Raw genomic sequence first — 21,597 nt, 5'->3', positions numbered from 1 at the left:
AACTTTCTGGAAGTGGCTCATGAAAATACAAAATGTTCTTTCCCCACACTATTGAGTCCTTGAAAACTCTTTCCTGAAAGCAAAATGCATGTCTCTTCTGTCTCTTGACTGTGAGTTCCCACAGTCTTTTCCTCTCATCTAAACTCTTCCATAATCACTGTGATACTCCCTCATTCACTTCCTCTTTTCTGTTCCCATATTGTTCATGCATAGTGGTCCCTTCCTAAAAGCTAATGCTCCCTGCACCTGACCCTCCACGATGTATTCAGGCCTCTGGGTGGGGTGGGTAATCTGATTTTATTTCCCTGAGGATCATCTCATTATCCAGATTCCACACACTACAGGAGAAACTAGATGCTTAACTCTCAAGTAAGATTCCTTCTCCTTTAGAAATGGGGTTAAGGGGAGACAGGCTGAAGTATTCATATATTAATATAGCCTTATGTGAATTTAGATTATATGAATATGAAATAATGTTATGTAAATGTACTAACAAAGTCTCATTTCTGGAACAAAACTTGAAATAATGTGAATTTCCCCAAATGAGGAAAAATAATCAATAATTCTGTATGTTCAAAGGTGGACTGAGTGAATTCGGAGCTCTATTTGTGTTATTGCTATGGTAGCTGGAAGACAGAATGACCTGCTACTATTCTTTGCCAGTCCTATGGAAAATTGTTCTTGAATTACATGAGTTTTGAATTACGAAAGTTGTCCTGGAAAACATAAACTGACGTCAGTGTTCTGTTTTGTTATGTTTGCTTTTGTTTCTGCGGTCAGGGGAAAACGTTCGGGGAAGACTAGGAAAGGAGGGTCAAGTTTTGAGTCCTCATGAAGAAAGGCAGAACCAGGCACTGAATGGGCTGCTTGAGGGTCCAGGTGACAATGGGCATCACTATGAAAGGACAAGAGCCCGCTAGTGTCTCCACTTCTCCCTGGCACCCAGGATCACTCTGGAATTTTCAAAACTGGCAACTCCAGGACCACGAGGAGATACGGACAAGGGTGTTCTCTGAGGCTCCTGCTAGTGGCTGCATGAGCAGACACATTGACCAGGAGGGGATGGAGAGGAGAGAAAATACTGTGAAGACACAGTGACTGGCTGATACCTGGTCCATGCAGATAGGAGAGATAGCCTTTGAAGACTTTTAATAATATTTGGGGCCAGATGCGGTGGCTCACACCTGTAATCCCAGCACTTTAGGAGGCTGAGAGTGGCGGATTGCTTGAGCCCAGGAGTTTGAGATTAGCCTGGGCAATATAGTGAAACTCCATCTCTACAAAAAATACAAAAATTAGCTGAGCATGGTGGTGTGTGCCTGTGGTCCCAGCTACTTAGGTGGCCAAGTTGGGAGGATTGCTTGAGCCCCGGCAGATTGAGGCTACAGTGAGCTGTAATCATGCCATGGTACTCCAGCCTGGGTGAAACAGTGAGACCCTGCCTCTCTCTCTCTCTCTCTAAATATATATATATATATATATATATATATATATGCATGTGTGTGTGTGTGTGTGTATATATATGTGTGTGTGTATATATATATATGAGTAGGAGAATTTTTTTGGAAGGCCTGTGTAATGACCTTGAATTTATGTCCACAGGCTGCTGAGGCTTGGAATTCTTATTGCTTCTATACACACCAGTATGCTGATTTTGGTCCTTCTTCTCTTTGTGGGATTAGACTATTTAAGGCCTTAAACCTCTGATTCCTCTTTTGTAGAATGGGGGAATAATAACTTTATGAGATTTTTTTGTTTGATGATTCAATGAACTGATGCAGGAAAGGAACTTAGCATGGTGTCTAGCCTGTATTGTAAATGCTCAATAAATATGAGCTATTATTGTGTCATTGTCACATCCATGGTCTTTGAAGTATACACTTTCAGTTTCACAGAATCCTTGGAGTTGTTAACATGGTTCGCTGACCAGACTTCCCTGATAGTATTAGTAACTTCTGGGTCTTGGATCCCTGTTGATCTTTAATGATTGATGTGGCAGGAGGCCACAGCTAATGATTCCTTGTTAATCTCAGGCCCTCTGTAAAGGGAACTGCCATTGCAGTTGGCGTTTTCCAATTTTCTGCCACATCTTATGGGAAAACAGTAACTTCTTACTCAGGAGAGATGATATTTTATTAAGCAAAACCAAGCTATTCTGGGAGAGGAGAAATTACCCATATGTTCTCATTCTCTGACCTTTTGGGAAATTTACTGCTGTTTGCATTCTTCTTCATTAAATGGTGGAAGCATTTTTCTATTAAAGAAATTAATGGAAAGCTAACTATATTAAAGCCACATTTGCTGTCTCTATTACAGTCAAAATGGCAGGTCGAATAAACCCTTGACAGTATGACTAGGGGTTTCCATGGCAACCAGATGGGGATGAAGAAAGAGGCCAAGTTCGGGCTTTAGGTAGTTTTCTCTGACTCATTGGGGACCCTAGAGATTCCCATGTTTGTGGTTCAGGAATGGGGTTGGCTAGAGGTTTCCTTGCCATGACTCCCAGCCCAGCCCAAATTTAGGGTTCCGTATGGCCCTTTGTAATCATGGTGGGGCTGACAAAGGTTGACAAAGTGACTGCCCCCATGAGAAATATTGCCAGAGATTGGATTATGGTTTCTAGTTCACAAAATATTTTTATTTACAATATTTCATTTAATCATGTTGCATTTACTGTAAGGTAAGTTGTCTGCATTCTAAAGGTAATGAAGCAGATTCAGAAAGGTGAAATGGTTTGCTAGAGTCAAGTGGCAGGGTCAGGGCCTGTATCATCCCACTCCAAGGCCAGTGTCCATTCCTTTGGGCCATGGTATGTGTTATAAGGTCTGCTTTATCCACTGTGGCAGGTTGGGTGGTTGGAGGGAAGGAGGTTTTACCTGTCCCTGTTGGAGGCTGTGCTAGAGAACAGGACACAGCTGTGTGCACTCTCATGGAAGGCTTAGTTGCCTTAGATGAAGACGAACACTTTGTGGAAAAAAGGAACATTGTACTTCTTCCATGATGCCTGATTCTTTGCTTATTGGAATGTGTAGCTCCTCACTGATTGTAATAATGAAAGACACTCTTTTATTGTATCTACTAACACAACTGTTCTGTAGTTTTCTTCAGTGACACTGATTATTTCCCATTATAAATTTCTTTTCTGAGCCCTTGCCTCAAGAAGCCTCTGCAATTTCATCTCCAATTATTATATTATTGTAAGAAGTGGCTCCCCAGAGGCACAATGGAATGGATGGGATTTATGTCATTTCAACTTCTCACATGAAGCATTCTCTAATTTTTGTTTGGGATAAAAGAGCTGGTTGCTGACTGGAGTTGGATGGGGTACATAAGTATCCTAGATCCTTAATTATTATGAAATAACATTATAATTATTTTCCAACTTTAGAATCATCTCTCTCTTTCACTTTCTACTTGCAACCTGCCACTAAGCATTTCCTTCCTCTGCAATATTTCTTGGCCCTCCTGCTTCCTTTTCATTCTTACCCCAATCCCATAATAACCAGTAGGCCATCTTAGATCCACAGTGCATCATCTGCCTTCTTTCTGGTTTCTCTGTTTCTTGTCTTTATTCCAATGCATCCTACACATAGCAGCATGAATCCTTTCTTCAACTATTATTGGATTAGGCCACTCCCATTCTAAGAAGCCCAGAATAACTCTCAATTTCCTCTTGAATAAAATGAAACCTCCTAATCACATACTCTAAGCTCCTTAGCCTGTAACCTCCTCTACCTGATGCCTCCCTTGCCTGCCTCAATTGGACATCCTACTGCAGCTACATAAGCCCATCTACACTTCCTGCCTGTTGTGTGTATTTACACCCACCAATTAACTCGACAAAGAGCCTTTGGGCATCTCATCTCTCCTGTTCAGAATGTCTCTCCTCTTCATTTTACCTGGGAAACAATTGGTTTGGTTTAATTTTGTTTAACTCAGTGTTTCCCAAATGTACTTCACCGTGGAACACTTTTGCTCACAAGATAGCTGTTAAAACTGTACTGGATAGCTCTTGTCTTCTCCTTCTCCACCCACAACCCTCCTCTATTCTGCTATGTGCCTTCTGAGGGAGGTAGACCTGTATGGTCTGCATCAACAGGTCCCCTTTGATCTCCATCATGGTTACTTTAATGTGTCAACTTGGCTAGGCTCTATTACCCAGTTATTCAATCAAACACTAATCCAGATACTACTGTGAAGGTATTTTATAGATGTGTCTAACATCTACAATCAGTACACTTTAAGTAAAGCAAATTACCCTCCATAATGTGGGTGGGCCGTATCCCAATTGTTTGAAGGCCTTAAGAGCAAAAACTGAGGTTTCCTGAAGAAATTCTAGCTCAAGAAGACAACATTAACTTCTGCCTCAGTTTCCAGCCTGTCCTATGCATTTTGGACTTGCCAGCTCCCCTTATCCCAACTCATCCCCCAAACAAATGAGCCAATTCCTTAAAATATTTCTGTCTCCCCACCTTCACCTGTCTTTCTCTTTCTAAATATTGGTTCTGTTTCTCTGGAGAACCCTGACTGACACACTCTTTAACTTCCTGTTAGTTTGCCAGTGGCTGTTGATCTTATGATTAGAAGGAGGAAGGACTTAGGATATTTATCCTCTGGGTCACCTACAATTCACTGCATCTGTGGACAGAAGTCACAGTTCCTCTCTGGAGCCTTCTTTCTGTGACTCTTTCCTTCTTGCGTCTGGGTTCAGTAAACCACCCCATCCTCTTTTCCCTTCAGGACTGGGGATGGTAAGAACTTCCAGCTGTTACTAGACCTGGGATACTGACCTATTTCTTGTGGTTTCCCTACACTCTGTCACATCTTTGTGAATAGCCCATTATTCATCTTTCCTCAAATAGCCCAATTCAAATGTACTGTTTCCTGACATGACTTTCACTAATATAATATCTCATGGAATTAGTTTTCCAAGGAAACTGTGCTCCAACTTCAACCTTTCTCTTACTAGGATGGCAAAGTTGTAGGGTTCACTGTTTCCCAAAACAGCCTGGGGAAGTCCGGACAAGCTTCACAGAAAAAGTGATTCCGGGTTAGGAGTTGAATCATGGGTAGGTTAGTTCCGCTGGAGAGAAGGTGGGCATGGCAACAGAGAGTGACAAGTAACATTCGTATATTTGGCAGTTATAAACTTCGTCTGTATATCTTATCTCATTTGATCCTCTCAACAGTCCTGTGATGTGAGCAATTATTCTTGTGTCACAGATAATAAAAAAATGAGCAAACAAGCAGGGTGTGTTCAGGGATGCAGGAGAAATTGTTCTAATTAGAGTAGAGAGTTCTTGATGAAAAATAGGGAAGAATAAAGGTTTTAGTTTAGGCAGGGCCAAATGATGTGTGATCCAGAGGGTGGAGGAGTTTGATCTGATAAAAGAGGCTACAGAGAACTTTTGAAGGATTATTTCAAAACTTTTTAAATTGACTATATAAATAACACACATTCATGGTAGAATATTTGGGAAAGTAAAGTATAAAGAAGAAAATAAACATCATCTGTAATTTTATCACTGATATGATTTGGATCTGTGTCCCTGCCCAAATCTCTTGTTGAATTGTAATCCCCAATGTTGGAGGTGGGGCCTGGTAGGAGGTGATTGGATTATGGGGGTGGGTTTCTCATGAATAGTTTAGCACCATCCCCCGTGGTGTTGTTCTCGTGATAGTGAGTTCTCCCGAGATCTGGTTGTTTAAAAGTGTGTAGCACCTCCCCGCTTGCTCTCTGTCTTGCTCCAGCTCCTGTCACGTAAGACGCCTGCTCCCACTTTGTCTTCTGCCATGATTGGAAGCTTCCTGAGGCCTCTCCAGAAGCAGAAGCTGCTATGCTTCCTGCAAAGTCTGTAGAACCATGAGCCAATTAAACCTCTTTTCTTTATAAATTACCCAGTCTCAGGTATTTCTTTACAGCAATGCAAGAATGGACTAACACAATCACCAAGTGATATCCTTGTTTCCCCCCGCTTAAAATTTGAGATCAATCAGCATTCATAACATTGTGCCCTGTTTTATTCATCTGACTCAGAAGTTTCTCAACCATGGTGATACTGACATTTAGGGCTGGAGCATTCTTTGCTGTGGGGGCTGTTCCTGTGCACTATAGAATTTTTAGCAGTATCCCTGACCTTTACCCACTAGCTGCTGGTAGCACTCCTCTCCCTCCAGCTGTGACAACCAAAAATATCTCCAGACATTTTTATTTATTTATTTATTTATTTGAGATGGCGTTTTGGTCTTGTTGCCCAGGCTGGAGCGCACTGGCATGATCTCAGCTCACTGCAACCTCCGCCTTCTGGGTTCAAGGGATTCTCCTGCCTCAGCCTCCCGAGTAGCTGAGATAACAGGTGCCTGCCACCACGCCCGGCTAATTTTTTGTATTTTTAGTACAGATGGGGTTTCATCCTGTTGACCAGGCTGATCTCAAGCTCCTGACCTCAGGTGATCCACCCGTCTTGGCCTCCCAAAGTGCTGGGATTACAGGCACGAGCCACCGCACCCAGCCTAGACATTTTTGCCAAATGCTCCTTGGTGGGGAAAATAATCTCTGGTTGAGAATCTCTGATTTAACTTTATATTGTGAGCACTTTCTCCATATCATTGAGTAGTCATTTAAAAAATCCGTATGATAGACATACCGTACTTCATTTACTTATGGCTTTTTCCCCCAAATATTTAGTTTGTTTCTTTTTTCTTTTTTTTTTCATCATGAACAACACAGTGATGAGTATCCTTGCCTACACATCTTTGGTAGAATTTCTAATTATCTCTTAAGCACCAATTCCTAGAAGTACATTTCTTTTCCTTTTTTTTTTTTTTTTTTGAGACGGAGTCTCACTCTGTCGCCCAGGGTAGAGTGCAGTGGCACAATCTCGGCTCACTGCAAGCTCCGCCTCCTGGGTTCAAGCAATTCTCTGCCTCAACCTCCCGAGTAGCTGGGATTACAGGCACCCACCACCATGCCTGGCTAATTTTTTTTGTATTTTTAGTAGAGACGGGGTTTCACCAGGTTGGCCAGGCTGGTCTTGAACTCCTGACCTCGTGATCCACCCGCCTCAGCCTCCCAAAGTGCTGGGATTACAGGCATGAGCCACCGCGCCCGGCCTAGAAGTACATTTCTGAGTCAAAAGACACGAACATTTCAAGGCTCCTGGAATATTGTTCTGAAAAAGTGCCTCTATGTTATCAATCCTCATAAGCCCTGAGGATTATCCTTAGGAAAACTCCTGGTATGTATATAAGTTTAAAAAAGCGGACATCCTATAATTTTAATTTGCACTTTTTGATCTTTAGTAAAGTTTTTCTATACGTTGCTGGAAAGTCTGGATTTCTTTTTGTTTATTTCCTCTTGCCTAACTTGTAGATTGTTGGATGTTTTAATCATTATGAAAGCAGTGTTTAGAAAGATACCATCTGACCTGTGTTTAGGGGGATTAAACTGGTTTGCATTTCTGTTTTTCAGGTTTCTTGTTTTTCCAATTTTCAGTTCTGATGTCAGAAATTTATTCAACTTTGTAAGGAAAATCTAACTCCAGGCCGGGTGCAGTGGCTCATGCCTATAATCCCAGCACTTTGGGAGGCTGAGGTGGGCAGATCATTTGAGGCCAGGAGTTGGAGGCCAGCCTGGTTGACATGGTGAAACCCCATCTCTACTAAAAATACAAAAATTAGCCACGTGTGGTGGTTCGCACCTGTAATCCCATCTACTCAGGAGGCTGAGGCACGAGAATCACTTGAACCCAGGAGGTGGAGGTTGCAGTGAGCTGAGATTGCACCACTGCACTCCAGCCTGGGCAACAGAGTGAGACACTTTCTCAAAAAAGAAAAAGGAAAGAAAATCTAACTCCGTCCTCAAAAGAAGCATGGAGGGAAAGAAAGCAAAGAAAGACTTGCAAATAGACTTTTCAAACTTCTAGTTAACAACTTCAAAGTCCCACTTTCTGCAGCCAAGTCTGCTAGTATTTTCTGCTTAGTATTATAAATGGATCGTTATTCACTGCTGTGCTCTCCTGGGGATGTAAAATTAGAACCGGAATCCAGTCCCAGCTCTTCCTCCAACTACTTCTGTAATCTCAGGCAATTGCTTCATCTCTCTGAACCTAACTCTCCTCATTTATAAAATAATGTGGTCAGTGAAGATTATCTCTCAAGATTATCTCTCAAGGCCTTTAGAATTTGTGTTTAGAGATTTGTGTTCATGTAACGGGAAGAAAATAAATAACTAGGCCGGGCGCGGTGGCTCAAGCCTGTAATCCCAGCACTTTGGGAGGCCGAGACGGGCGGATCACGAGGTCAGGAGATCGAGACCATCCTGGCTAACACGGTGAAACCCCGTCTCTACTAAAAAATACAAAAAACTAGCCGGGCGAGGTGGCGGGCGCTTGTAGTCCCAGCTACTCGGGAGGCTGAGGCAGGAGAATGGCGTAAACCCGGGAGGCGGAGCTTGCAGTGAGCTGAGGTCCGGCCACTGCACTCCAGCCTGGGTGACAGAGCGAGACTCCGTCTCAAAAAAAAAAAAAAAAAAAAAAAAAAGAAAATAAATAACTAGATAGCAACAACCTGGGACCCTGGAGTCTTGTTTTGAGCAGGGGGAAGAAAAGTCATGTGATGTTAAAATACTACAATGAAACAAAATAATGGCAAAATGCAACACTTGTCGATTCTAATCGTTAATGAGCTTTATGTCTCTTACCTTTTACTATTCTGCAGCACTTTTGTCTACTAACAACAGGAATTTTCCTGAAGTGCCAAATGTTACAAAGGTAGTGGTAGAGTGGGGGGTTTACTTAGGGTTGCTGTTGAGACAGGAAAAGTTGCAAAATTGGCTTTTGCAGGTGATATAATCTATCTGTATATATTTGTCTGTTTACTGTCTTCTCCGCTGGAATGGAAATTCCATGAGAAAAGAGACTTTTTGTGTATCTTGTCCATCACGAGATCCTTAGTACCTAGACAGTGCCCAGCACATGGTATGTGCTCAGTAAGTACATGAAGAACAAATACATAAATAAATGAATGAACTGGAATATCTCTGCAGCACATACAAGTATAACTTACGAAAACAACTTACTCCAAGAGTCGCAAGAGCTCTCCAATGTTAGTTTTGTGACCATGGAGTTTGAACCCTAATCAGGTTCCTGAAAATGTGCGCTCTGCAAATAAGTCCAGCAACTATAGCTTTTTTTTTTTTTTTTTTTTTTGGAGACAGAGTCTCACTCTGTCACCCAGGCTGGGAGTGCAGTGGTGTGATCTTGGCTCACTGCAACCTCTGCCTCCCTCAAGCGATTCTTGTGCTTCAGCCTCCCAAGTAGCTGGGATTATAGGCATGTGCCACCATGCCCAGCTAATTTTTGTATGTTTCACCATGTTGATCAGGCTGGTTTCAACCTCAAATGGTCCACCCACCTCAGCCTCCTAAAGTGCTGGGATTATAGGCATGAGCCACCATGCCTGGCCAAATATAGCTATTTTAAAGTTAATTAAATGGATGAAATAAATTATATTTGAGAATATTGACTGAACAAATGAATGGAGAAATAAAAAAAATGAAGGAGCAAATGATCTAATACACAGATTAAAATAAACTTGGCTAAAAAATTAATTTTAAAGGAGAATTTGGATATGAGTTGCCTTTGCCATCATTTAAAGCTTTTATGAAGATAATTTTGGGAATATCCTCATCAATATTATCATTTATTAGAACAGAGATTTATGAAAACAGATGCTATTAATTTTTTCTACCACCTAGAAGGCAGATTAATACATGTTCACAAATACAATAACAAGAAGGGTGATGAAACTACAGATATAGATACAGGGGAAGGAAGCCACTTCAGGACTGCAAAACAATGAGGACCTTTGAGCTCCATTTGCTGCCTCACCTGTAAAACGAGAATGGAAACTCTGTAAAGATGGTGAGGGAATAGCTATGATTGCTGTTTGCAAGGTATAAATAGATTTTGGGAAATTATCATTGCAGCAGCAAGCAGTTTCAAAATTATGTTAGAGAAATCCATTTTACTGTGAAGTTGTAGACAAGCAATGCCAAAAAACACCAGCTTTTGACTCCATGTAATTTATGTGTAAAATTTGCTCTAGAAGTTCAGCAAGGCTGACATGTAGGTCCATAAGTTTGCCAATTGTCTTCAAATGTGCAGTCAAGATGTATGGGCCAGCCAAATAAATCCTCAAAAGTAGTAAGAGAAAAGAGAATCTGTTTGAATCACACTCTCTTTTCAGAGAAAAACTTCTTCAGTCTCTCAACATAATCTTAGCAACTTATGTTACTACTTCTTAAGATGAAATTATTGTTTTCTCTGGTAATTAAGTATTTAATTCCAATTCCTACAGTGACTATGTCTAACTTGTTTGTGGTAGAGACCATTGGGCTATCAACCATACTTGTTTCCTTTCCTCCTGGACACACAACTGAACTACATTTCCCAGCCTCCCTTGCAGTTATATACAGTTAGGTGTGACAGAACACTGGCTAGTAGAATATGAGTGGAGGTGATGTGGGCCACTTTCAGGCCTGGACCATTACAATTTCCCACACGATACTCTAAGGTGGCAAAGTCTTAGTCAGCCTGGGTCCCTGGGATACTCTGTGGAGCAGAGATGTGACCCACTTCCCAACCCTTAGCTTACTGGACAGTCTTTTAGAGAGCAATCAACTTTAATTGTTTAAACTGCTCAGATTTCAGGGCAGCTAGCATCACACTAACTCACTCACAGGATAGACAATGGGAACATTGTAGAACAGAAGCAACGGAAACACATAAATAATCATTACAATTGTAAAAATAGAAACAGTGAAAGTATGGAGGCATGCCTGGCCTTTCCCATTGCAGTGATCTGGGCCAGTCTATTTACAAAATATTAGGCAGCAGCTGCCCACATGCTGAAAAATAATTGAAGTGGAGCCTTAATGGGACCAAACAAATAATAACCATTCTGATTGTAAACAATTTCAGTTAAAAAAACCATTAAGTATTTAAGAACACTTCTCTATTTATAATTCAATGACAAAAAGTTTTTATTGCTTTTTTACTTACTGTGGTATATCATTAAGGGGGTGAAGGCAGGGAGAGGGAAGAGAAGGAAAGAAGGAATGTAAGGGAATAGCTATTGGCTTTCTCTAACTGGCTTTGCTGGTGCGGGGCTTGATTCAAATGATCAAGATGAGTGGGTTATGCCCAGTGCGACCACTTGGGAAAGGAACACTGCAGCTGCAAGGTCTTCAGCCAGTCAAGGGCAAATCTTCTTAGTAATCATCACAAGAAGAGCCCTCAGGTACTCACGAGTGTGAAACCCTCCTTGAGCATTTGAGCATCATTAAAATGTAGCACAGTGGGAAGGAATGAGAAATATGATGAACACAGTGACACAGCATCAAAACCTGTTCCCTGAAGCTACCAGGCAAAAAAGAAGAGAGAAAAAAGAAAAGATCTTTTGTGCTGAGTGAAAACTGAACATCTCTTCTGTCTCTCATGAGCTTATGATGTCTTCTCCATCTTATGATGTCATCAAAACTTCTGTTATTTTAATACAATTATATTTGTTCTGTGGAATAAACAATGGCATTATGTAATAATAGTAATATTTGATTATTACTTAATGATCAAATAGTTTAATAATGAAATAATAATATTTAGGTTATAAATTAGAATTAGGTTATAATTATATCTTCATATGTAAATTATAACTAGATTATCATATCAACCAGACGACCAAATCTACTAAAGTATCTGCATCTACTTCAAAAGTGAGTTGTTATTTTTAAAAGTCCCTAGTTGAAGACAACAGTGTAACCCGAACAGCTACCAAAGGTATCAAGACCTAGTACTCCGTGTAGCCAGGCTATTCATTTTGACCAAATAACTACTCTTAATTTGCTCATTTTCAATTCTAAATGTTCTGGTGCACATAACATTGCAGTTAATATGTCAGGTCAATTAGCAGAAGATAATTTCACAGACAGTTAAATGATGCCAGACCTGTATCAAAAGATTTCAGATGTTTCAAATGGAAAAGCAGTAAATACAAACCATGATTTTATCCATCCATTTCATGAAATCAAAGCAAAGCTTTGGACATTCATTCTGCTAAAAGTGAAATACCTGACATGAATGCAGTAACAAATTTGGTTATAAAGTTCAACACGGAAGATGAAATTATTTGGTTTTATGTGAATGTGTATATATTTCACACATATTTTACATACATTATATATATTTCATGGAGGACAGTGATGTGGTACAAACAATGGCATTATTTCATCAAGAAATGTGTACAGAAGATATGTTCTTGAAATTGGTTTGCTGCATACATTATTCATGATTGTTTTCAAACAAGCAGGAATATTTTGTCAATCAAAATAGTAGCTATAGCTGCCAAATTTCAACATGTTTTTATATATACTCAAAGTAACTAAACTACAATATTTTTTGTGACAAAAACAATGTAGAATGCAAAAAGAATTTGTCAACATGGCAGTGCATGCATTCTTTCTTTGCTACTCTCATCTATCAGATTGTAGAAATGTTTGACTTTTTGAGCCTTCCAACAGTATAAGATTTTTGTGTGTGTACAAAGAATCATCTAAATTTTGGTTGCGTTTTTTTCTCCCCAAATCTATTGAACATCTTTAATCAAGGTATTCAAAAAATGGAAAACCAAAATATTTAAGCTTTTAATCAAATGTAATAATTAAAATAAGGAAATAATTAAAATATGGAAGTCATTAAAACATGTTGGTACAAGCACAAGAGAAAAGCCAAACAAAATAAATGATAAGAACTTAGATCATATACATGGTTTAATTTGACATTCTATCATTGTGTTATGAGATGGCTTGACTTGTGAAAAGAACCTTGGGATGGCACTCACATTATTAATTAGATAAATTCATGTATTTTTCACTAGATGGATTTAAATTGATAAAGCCTACAATTTTGCAGCATCTAAATTTGGTGACACATTCAAAAGAATCATAAAAGAGAGACAATTTTTGGTTGAGTTTTGTCTTATAAAAGTGCATGTTGAAGAAAGATACCTGGAAACAAAATGACAGTACCTATAAAAATTATTTGGGCTTGAATTCTTACATATTTGAATATCCACAAAAATAGAAATGAGAACATTCCCCATTTAGCAGAATTCACTCAGAATCTATAATGAGAGTAAATTCTCAATTAAAAATATTATGGTCTAGAGATAGCTGTTTGATGTATCAACAGTTTCAAACCAACAACCACAAAAATGCAGCTTTAAAGAAAACTGCCACCAATTTTATGAAAAAAATTAAAACAAGACTGTATTAAAAATACTTTCTTCGGCCGGGCGCGGTGGCTCAAGCCTGTAATCCCAGCACTTTGGGAGGCCGAGACGGGCGGATCACGAGGTCGGGAGATCGAGACCATCCTGGCTAACACGGTGAAACCCCGTCTCTACTAAAAAAATACAAAACACTAGCCGGGCGAGGTGGCGGGCGCCTGTAGTCCCAGTTACTCGGGAGGCTGAGGCAGGAGAATGGTCTAAACCCGGGAGGCGGAGCTTGCAGTGAGCTGAGATCCGGCCACTGCACCCCAGCCTGGGCGACAGAGCAAGACTCTGTCTCAAAAAAAAAAAAAAAAAAAACTTTCTTCTGGGGGAGGGGGGAGGGATGGCATTGGGAGTTATACCTGATGTAAATGACGAGTTGATGGGTGCTGACGAGTTGATGGGTGCAGCACACCAACATGGCACAAGTATACATATGTAACAAACCTGCACATTGTGCACATGTACCCTAGAACTTAAAGTATAATAAAAAAAATTAAAACAAAAATAAATAAATTTAAAAAATACATTCTTCAGGTTAACGCTAATGACACAGTCTTAGAGAGTAATACAGTTAAAAACTAATAAAAACATGTAAATACAGTTGATTGTTGGACATCTCAAAGGCCAGGGGTACTGAACCCCTGAGCAGTCAAAAATTTGCATATAACTTTTGATTCCCCCCAAACATAACTACTAATAGCCTACTGTTGACTAGAAGCCTTACTGATAACATAAACAGTTATCACATAATTTGTATGTTATATGTATTAGGTACTGTATTATAATAAAGTAAGCTGGAGAAAAGAAAATGTCATTAAGAAAATCCTAAGGAAGAGAAAATATACAGCATTTACTATTCGTTAAGTGGAAGTGGACCATCATAAAGGTCTTCATCCTTGTCATCTTCATGTTGAGTAGTTTAATGAGGAGGAGGACAAAGAGAGGCTGGTCTTGCTGTCTCAGAAGTGGAAGAGGTGGAAGAGGTGGAGGATGTGGAAGGGGAAGCAGGACAGGCAGGCACACTCAGTGTAACTTTATGGAAATATTGTACACTGTCATTTCTGTCTCTTTTGCTTTATCATTGCTTTAACAGTGTTTCTATATAATGTCAGTCCTTCCACGATTTGCTGTAGTTTCAGTGCCCATATCATAGAAGGGTCCATGTCATAAAAGAAGTCATAAGTAGTCTTGAACAATTAGAACCCTTCTGCAGGATTTTCTAATGTCAACTTGTTTTCTGGAATGGCTTCTCCTATATCTTCCTCATTGTCTGGCACTGGTTCAGAAGCACTCATCTCCATGAAGTTATCTTTTGTTAATTCCTCTGGTGTGGTGTCTATTAGCTCTTGAATTTCTCCAAGATCAGTATCTTTAAACCCTTCACCCCCACTTTTTTTTTTTTTTTTTTTTTTTTTTTGCCATATCCAAAATCTCTTTCATGATTTCCTTGATTGGCTCTGTCATAAATTCTGTGAAGTCGTGTACAGCATCTGGACACAGTTTTTCCCAGCAGGAATTTGTTGTTTCAGGCTTGATGGCTTTCACAGTTTTTTCTATAACAACAGTAGTATATTCAATGGTGTAATCCTTCCAGATTTTTATGATGCTTTCTCTATCAGCGTTCTCTTCTATAGCGTTGACAATCTTTTCCATAAAGTACTGTATATAATGTGCCTTAATGGTCCTTTTGACCCCTGATCTAGAGGCTGAACTAGAGACGTTGTATTTGGGGGCAAGTAGATCACTTTGACACCTTTGGTGTTGAACTAATGGGGTTCTGGTGGCCAGGAGCATTGTCCAATATGAAAAGAACTTAAAAAGGCAGTCCCTTACTGGCAAGGTACTTCCTGACTTCAGGGACAAGGCATCAATGGAACTAACTCAGAAAAAAGCTCTTGTTGTCCAGGCCTTCTTGTTGTGTAACCAAAAGACTGGTAGCTGGTATTTCTTTTCCCTTCAAGGCTCGGGGGTTAGATGAGGGCAGGCCTGATCATAAACCTGACTACGTTTGCAGAAAACAGTAGAATTAGCCCATCCCTTCCTGCCTTAAATCCTAGTGCTTGTTTCTCTTCCCTACTAATAAATGTCCTTTGTGGTTTTTTCCCCCCCCCAGAATAGGACACTTTTGTCTCCATTAAAAACCTGCCCAGGCAGATATCCTTTCTCCGCAATGATTTTCTCAAAGGTGGCTGAGAACTCATGCACTGCCTCTTGGTCAGCAGAAGCTGCTTCTCTTGTTATCTTGATATTTATAAAGCCAAATCTCTTTCTAAAACTGTCAAGCCATTCTTTGCTGGTATTAAATTCTTTGGCTTTAGATCCTTCACCTTACTTTGGCTTTAAATTGTCATATAATGACTTCACTTTTTCTAGAATCACGTTAGAGTCTATAGGTATACCTTTCTTATCGCAATCCTCCACCCTCATGAAAGCTGTATTTTCAATACAAGATAAAAGGGTACTTTGCAAAAAGTGCAAGGTTTTCATACCTGCTGGCATAACTGCAGTGATGGCTTCACAAATTTCCTTTTCTGTTTTTACAATGGTCCTTACACTGGATTCATTTATCTTGAAATGATGGGCAACCGCTGCTGCAGACCTCAATCTACAGTGCTCAAGCAATTCAGCTTTTTCCTGTCATGTTATGAGTTTTCTCTGCTTTTTGGGAGCACTTCCAGCATCACTAGTGGCACATCATATGGGTCCCATGATATTATTCAAAATTTACAGTATTGGACTAAATACAATGATAAATACTTGAGGACCGCAAGAGATTATTTCTTACTGTGATCTGCAATTTACTGTAGAGACAAACTGCTCACGTAAAGATAATCAGTCTCACGTTGCAGCGTTTTAAGCGCATACTTACAACACTTGAGCTCACCATGAAAGCAACAGGAGATGTCTATGAAATGATTACAGCAGTGCAGTGTTACTACAGTAAATTTTATGCAGTCTTGATTTAGAACTGCGTCTTTACATTTGTTTACATTTCCCTCGACTGTTTACCATGTATTGTCTGTGTTTGTGTGCATAAGTTTTGATAAATTTTAACTTTTATAGATTTGTGTATATTTTATGGTAGTAAGTGATGAAGTAAACTGGTATCTACATATATTTTATGCATTCATGACGTGTCTAACTTTTTCTTAAATGTTTAGATATTTCTAGGCTACCTAGTTTGGGAGTTTTTCAAATTGTCATAAAATCTTTAAAATATTTTCCAATATATTTATTGAAAAATATCTGCATATAAGTGGACCCATACAGTTCAAACCTGTGTTGTTCAGGAGTCAACTGTGTATACAAAAATCATCGTTCTGCTTGTTATTTTATTTTATTTTTTTGATACGGAATCTAGCTCTGTCGCCCAGGCTGGAATGCAATGGCATGTTCTTGGCTCACGGCAACCTCTGCCTCCTGGGCTCAAGCAATTCCCCTGCCTCAGCCTCCCAAGTAGCTGGGATTACAGGCACCTGCCACCACGCCCAGCTAATTTTTTGTATTTTTAGCAGAGACAGGGTTTCACCATGTTGGCCAGGCTGGTCTCGAACTCCTGACCTCAGGTGATCCACCCACCTTGGCCTCCCAAAGTGCTGGAATTACAGGCGTGAGCCACCATGCCCAGCCCTGCTTGTTATTTTTTCATGTCAAGATTATCAATAAAAAAGTTTCAGTTTTGTTTTCATGTACATATATATATATGTAAAACTTATTTTTGAAAGATTTTAAAAAGAATTTCAACTTTTATTTTGGATTCAGGGCATACATGTGCAGGTTTGTTACATGGGTATATTGTGTGATACTGAGGTTTGGGGTACAATTGATTCTGTCACTCAGGTAGTAAGCATAGCATCCAATAGTTAGTTCCTCAACCCTTACCCTCTTCACCCCCCTGACAGTGGTCTCCAGTGTCTATTGTTTCCATCTTTATGTCCATGAGTATGCAATGTTTAGCTCCCACTTACAAGTGAGCATACATGGTATTTGGTTTTCTGTCTCTGCCTCAATTCGCTTAGGATAATGGTCTGCAGCTGCATCCATGTTGCTGCAAAGGACATGATTTCATCTTTTTTTTATGACTGCATGGTATTCCATGGTGTATATGTACCACATTCTCTTTATCCAGTCTACTCCTGATGGGCATCTAGGTTGATTTCATGTCTTTTTTTGAAATATTTTATTTCAAAATAAAACATTAAATATTTTAAATATTTAAATATTAAAAAATTAAATGAAATAAATATTTCATTTATTTTAGACCCTCCCATTTTACTTTGGATCTGTCTTGGTTTGGACTACAAATTACATAGTCAACCTAATTATAATTGTTATCGATAACCATTGTTTTAAATTATCCAACCCTCAAAGTGAGAGCCTGTCTCAAAATAAATAAATAAATAAATAAAAATTGTCTAGAAGTGCCAAAAAAAAAAAATTATCCAGCCCTGTTTTGATCCACCTGATGACTATACTCACATGAGTGATCCAAGCCCAGCTCAGCAGAGGAACCACTCAGCTGAGCCTAGCATAAATTGCTGATAGACTGATAGGCAAACAAAATAGCAGTTAAGTCCCTAAGTTTTGGGGTGGTTTGTTAGGTCGTAATGGATACTTGATACATTATCCTTGCCTGCTGTAGTCTGAGAGCACTTCATTTGATCAGCTAGAGCTCTCCATGCTTTCCTTGAAAGAACAGTGTTAATACATCTGCGTGTGGAAAACATTGGAAAAGAAGGAATTGATTATTAGTAACCAAGTTTAATACTTAATCACTTGTTAAAGGCAGGATTCTATTCACTGCTTATGGGTTTCACATGCTACTGCATGAAACCATCACAGAAGTTGTAATTACAAGATGGAAGTCAAGAAAATCTGCTCAACTTACATAAATACATCTTTTTATAGTATTACTTTCTTAAAAATGAAAATACCAAAACAAATGCTAAACTCAACAGGATGCTAGGACAATAAGTAGAAACTAGATTCGCCCAAGCCAAAGAGTATAGTTGGTAGACAGCAGGCTCTAGTGTCAGCTGGCATGGATTTAAATTAGAAGCTGGGATTATGGGCATATTGTTTGACTGAAAACAGCAACCATTTTGTTTGCTTATGAGTCTATGTGTCAGCAATTTGGGCTGGGCTCAGCTGAGTGGTTCCTCTGCTGATCCGGGCTTGGGTCACTTGTGTGAATGTAATTATCAGGTGGTTCAAACAGGGCTGGATAGCTTAAAACAATGGTTATCGAGCAATATGGAGTTAAATGGTGTGTCCTTTTAGCTCTGACTCATCATCAACTGGAAGCACATCCAGAATGATCCTGTCTATAGTGATGGTGGTGATGATTTTGAATCATGCCACGAGAGATAGCATTGAATAGAATTGTAAGTAGGTTCAAGAAAATATTAAAACATTGACTAGGTTTAAACAAAAAATAATGGGTACTACACATTTAAAGATCACTGAGGGAAGAATTTAGGGCTCTTTGTGAGCAGGGGACAATCAAGTATAGCTAGTAGAGAACAGGCTCTAGTGTTAGCTGACATGAATTTGAATTCAGATGAACCTAACACTTAGTAGTTGAGATGCTGGGCACGTCATTTAACTTCATATGCCCTATTTCTGCCTCATCTGTATCATGGAAAAATAACTACCTATCTTGCAGAGTCCATCTAAGGATCAAATGCATAATATACATAATTCACTTGAAATAGTGTCTGGTCAATAGCAAGTACTCAATACACCATCCTCAGGCTCTTGAGATAAGTGTCAGTGAGTACAGTCAGTGACAATAAGGAACTGGAAAACCACAGGTCGCACCCAGTATAACATTTGTTGTAGTCGAGATGCTTTATTCTTTTAAGTTTTGTGGTCTGTTAGACAGCAATGATGGATACTGACATTGCCATTGCTGGATTGGTAGGTCACCAAAACATCAACACATTTGGTGAAAACGAACAAGCTGAGATCATCAGTTGGGTACACAAAGCAACCAGCCAACTCAAAATATATCAGTTACAAAAATGTATAAATCAGTGGATTAAACAAATAGTTATTTCATGTTTTTCCCATAACAGAGAATCCAGTCTAGGGCTAGTGGTTCCATAATAACACTAAGGCTGCAGGCTCCATCTTTTTCCTCAGCTTTCCTCAGTGTGTGATTGTTGCTCAGGTCACAGCTGGCTTCTTCTCCTTCCTCACTGTGCCCACATTGTGGGCAGGAAGATTGGCAGGGTAGAAGTCACAGGGTGGAGGGTGCCCTATCTGAGTCTGCTCTGCTGCCTTCTTTTTTTTAAGACAAGGTCTCACTCTGTTTTCCAGGCTGGTATGCAGTGATATGATCATAGCTCACTGCAGCCTTGACCTTCTGGACTCAAGAGATCCTCCTATCTCAGCCTCCTGAGTAGCTGAGACTACAGCTGTGGGCCACCCTGATACCCTCTTTAAGGTGAGCTGTGAGCCTGGCCCCCTATACAACAACTTCTATGTATGTTTTCTTGGCCTGAACTGGCTTGCGTGGTCATTCCCATCTGCAATAGAGGCTGGGGAATGTAGTTTTTAGCTGGGCCTTTGCCTCCTCCAGCAAAAACAGACTTCTGCTAGCAAGGAAAAAAGGGGGAATAGATACTGGATTGTAAAAGGTAGAATTCGGTTCACTGCTTTTAGGTCTCACTTGCTATCACACAAGATCATGGTGAAGCTAGAATTACAAAGTGGATGTCAAGTAAACCCATCTCAGCCGACTCTGTCACTCATCAAGTTTTTCATTTTCCATTCAGTTGTCATGAAGTTGCACTGATACACTCATTAAGGGACTGGGGGAATTTATAAGCACCTGGGAGACCCATCTCTCAAAATTTTTATTTGGAAGACCATTTAGCCAATTCAAGAGATTGCACTGTGAACAATAATTTGTCTTTTTAGGGGGGTATGGGGAGAGTCAAGCCACAATTCTTTATTTTGGGGAATTTATATCATCCTGTCCCTGAGTAGATTTGAACACCACAAGCAGGAAATATAAACAAGATTTTCTCTTATTCTCAGAGCATTTCTGGGACAATAATATCTTTGAGACCAGGTTTGGTTTGGTTTTCTCTAGTTCCTCAGTAGCTGTTAGCAAAAGCTTATTGTGATAATGCATGAATCTCTGTGAGAAAAATGACAAAACACAACAGGGTGTGTTCCCATGTAGGAGCAGGCTCAACATGGTTCCCCCATAAATAAAACCTGGTTATAGAATTCCTTCTCCTCTTAACTCATGTAGTACATTGTCCCTCTATTCTTCTGTTTCACAGTCACTCTGCCTTCTATTAGTTACTTCTGGGTCTATTTCTTCTCTCCACGTCTCTCTCCACTATGCTAAAACAATCTTAAAGGTCAGAGACTAAGACATGCATCTTTTTGTTTGTTTGTTTGTTTGTTTTTTGAGACAGAGTCTCGCTCTGTCACCCAGGCTGGAGTACAGTGGCCGGATCTCAGCTCACTACAAGCTCTGCCTCCCAGGTTTACGCCATTCTCCTGCCTCAGCCTCCCGAGTAGCTGGGACTACAGGCGCCCGCCACCTCGCCTGGCTAGTTTTTTGTACTTTTAGTAGAGACGGGGTTTCACCGTGTTAGTCAGGATGGTCTCGATCTCCCGACCTCGTGATCCACCCGTCTCGGCCTCCCAAAGTGCTGGGATTACAGGCTTGAGCCACCGTGCCCGGCCCCATCTTTTTTATCATCAGAAACTGTCCAGTAGAAACAGGATGTGAGTCACTAAATTTTCTTCACACTAAGTGTTCTCATAGCCACATTTAAAAAGTAAAAAGAAATAAGTAAAATTAATTTTAGTAATGTATTTCATTTAGCCCAATATATCCAACATGTGAGACTTTAACATGTAATCCATACAACACAGCAGAGATATTTCACATTTTGTTGGTATTACATTTTTCAGAATTGAATGTGTCTTTTACACTTACCTCACATCTCATTTGGGACTAGGCACATTTCAAGGGCCTAATAGCCACATGGGGCTAGTGTCCACCATACTGGACAGCACAGGAACAGACAATGCCTTGGACAATAAGGGTACATCATAGTCACCAGTAGAATTTTACTTAGGCACACAAAGAAGCTGTTAAGTGCTAGGATTTTAGGAAATGCCATAGTTACAGCTTAGTGTGATCCACAAAGATTTGACTATTTCCCTTATAGTATGGCCAGCTTTATACTGCATTAACCAGGCTCAAGAGATCAGAGATGGGGGGTAGGTGGGGGAGGT

This window comes from Macaca thibetana, chromosome X (assembly GCF_024542745.1).
Source record: "Macaca thibetana thibetana isolate TM-01 chromosome X, ASM2454274v1, whole genome shotgun sequence".
In the NCBI taxonomy this organism is placed as follows: Eukaryota; Metazoa; Chordata; class Mammalia; order Primates; family Cercopithecidae; genus Macaca; species Macaca thibetana.
The sequence above is the reverse complement of the archived record's forward strand: the minus strand, read 5'-3'. Positions refer to the sequence as shown.